The sequence below is a fragment of the Salvelinus sp. IW2-2015 genome, unplaced genomic scaffold (assembly GCF_002910315.2).
Source record: "Salvelinus sp. IW2-2015 unplaced genomic scaffold, ASM291031v2 Un_scaffold1976, whole genome shotgun sequence".
Classification (NCBI taxonomy): Eukaryota; Metazoa; Chordata; class Actinopteri; order Salmoniformes; family Salmonidae; genus Salvelinus; species Salvelinus sp. IW2-2015.
The window spans coordinates 133,815-136,314 of NW_019943328.1; the positions used below are offsets into that span (position 1 = coordinate 133,815).

Genomic DNA, 2,500 nt, shown 5'->3' on the forward strand with positions numbered 1-2,500 from the left:
CTGCTTCTAAAGTCAGCCAGTAGCTGTAGTATGTTCATCTGTTGACCCTCCTGCTCTAAAGCAGTAGTATTCCATATGTTGAAGCCTCCTGCTCTAAAGCAGTAGTATGTCCATCTGTTGAAGCCTCCTGCTCTAAAGCAGTAGTATGTCCATCTGTTGACGCCTGCTTCTCTAAAGCAGTGGTATGTCCATCTCTCCCCAGGTATGATCTGAGAGTCCGCTACATTCCAGTCAACTTCCTGGAAAAGTTTAAACAAGACAGAACCACATTTCTGTATTTCTATCAACAGGTACAGTAGGCAGCAAGCACTACTCTGACTATGTAGAGAACACATTAATACTCTGTCTATGTGGAGAACACGTTAATACTCTGTCCATGTAGAGAACACATTAATAATCTGTCTATGTGGAAAACACGTTAATACTCTGACTATGTAGAGAACACATTACTACTCTGACTATGTAGAAACACATTACTACTCTGACTATGTAGAGAACACATTACTTACTCTGACTATGTAGAGAACACATTACTACTCTGACTATGTAGAGAAACACATTACACATACTCTATGTAGTAGAGAACACATTACTACTCTGACTATGTAGAGAACACATTACTACTCTATGTAGAGAACACATTACTACTCTGACTATGTAGAGAACACATTAATACTCTATGGGGAGAAACATAGTATACTCTCTGTAAAGAACACATTAATGCTTTCCAGAACTACATCATCCAAGATAACTCGCTGATGTCTGGTGCTTGTGTGGATACTGTAGATGCGTAGTGACTACATACAGCTAAGAATGAATGTGTTCTCTCGGTATTTGCCTGTGTTAGGTGCGTAGAGACTACATGCAGTACCATGCCAGTAAAGTCAGCGATGGAATGGCCCTGCAGCTGGGCTGTCTGGAGATTAGGTGAGGTTGGGATTTCCCTCTTTTTTGGATATTCTATTGTCGATGTGTAGACATCGTCAACTTCACAGTTGGCTTTTGTCCGTAAGAGCTTTGTTATTGCGTGTCATGTTGTGCTGTCTCTGCTGCTTTGCCTTCAGGAGGTTTTATAAAGACATGAATGCTAAAGGTCTGGAGAAAAAGTCCAACTTTGAAGTGTTAGAGTAAGTATGTTTACAATTGGCGCATTCATCCCCCTCCTCTCCCCTGTAACTATTCCCCAGGTCGTTGCTGCAAATGAGAACGTGTTCTCAGTCAACTTACCTGGTAAAATAACGGTAAAATAAAAATAAATAAAAAAATAAATAAATGTACATTTGTCGTGTTTTTTTCCCCTCCCTACTAACCTTTTTTGTTTAACCTTTTTAAGAAAATCGCATTTGTTTGATTGATTGTTTTGATTCTAACTGGTCTCTCCAATGAAGGAAGGACGTGGGGCTGAACCTGTTCTTCCCACAGGAGCTCATCGACAGCACGAAGGTACATTTATACATTTTTGTTGTTGTTGATATCCACAGGATCGTTTAAAATATTATTGGAAGTTTTTATGAGCATAAATTAGGTTGTAAATGAGCCTACTTCACTTTTACGTCAACAAGGATCATTTCTGATCATTTCTACCCTAGCGGTGTTGTTTACCCTCCATTCAAACATGTATTTGTCTACCATGTGACGTCATAGTAAAATAGGGTTATGAAGGTGTTATCCAATGTTGCTGTGGTCTGTCCCAGTTCTTGTCATCTTCGTAACCTGATCCAGCAGTCGTTCCAGTAGTACGTTACTCTGAAAGAGGAGGGTTAGGGTCACTATTACTAACAGAAAAGAGTTAGTTTGATTAATATGATGTTGTGATGTTCTGTCCCAGTCTCGTCAGCTTCGTAAGATGATCCAGCAGACGTTCCAGCAGTACGTTACTCTGAAAGAGGAGGGCTAGGGTCACTATTACTAACAGAAAATAGTTAGTTTGATTAATATAATGTTGTGATGTTCTGTCCCAGTCTCGTCATCTTCGTAAGATGATCCAGCAGACGTTCCAGCAGTACGCTACTCTGAAGGAGGATGAGTGTATGGTTAGCTTCTTCCAGACACTCACCGACTTCATCACCATTGGTGAAGAGGTCTACCCTTGTGAACTGGTGGTGAGTGTTGCTGCTGGCTTTACAGACAACAAGGATGCACTGCAAATACCGGACCTAAAATGCACTGCAAATACCTGACCTCAAATGCACTGCGAACACCTGACCTCAAATACACTGTAAACACCTGACCTCAAATGCACTGCAAATACCTGACCTCAAATGCACTGCAAACACCTGACCTCAAATGCACTGCAAACACCTGACCTCGAATGCACTGCAAACACCTGACCTCAAATGCACTGCAAATACCTGACCTCAAATGCACTGCAAACACCTGACCTCAAATGCACTGCAAACACCTGACCTCAAATTGCACTTGCCCAAAAAACCCCCCAAACCCTGAAAAAAAAAACCTTTTCCAAAAAATTTTTTTTTTTACTGCACTGCAAATACCTGAC

General features: G+C 41.0%; 1 pseudogene; it reads left to right on the forward strand.

The window, feature by feature from the left end:
- The window catches only part of LOC112072595 (protein-tyrosine kinase 2-beta-like), an 83,453-nt pseudogene that overhangs the window by 31,254 nt on the left and 49,699 nt on the right, over positions 1 to 2,500 (forward strand).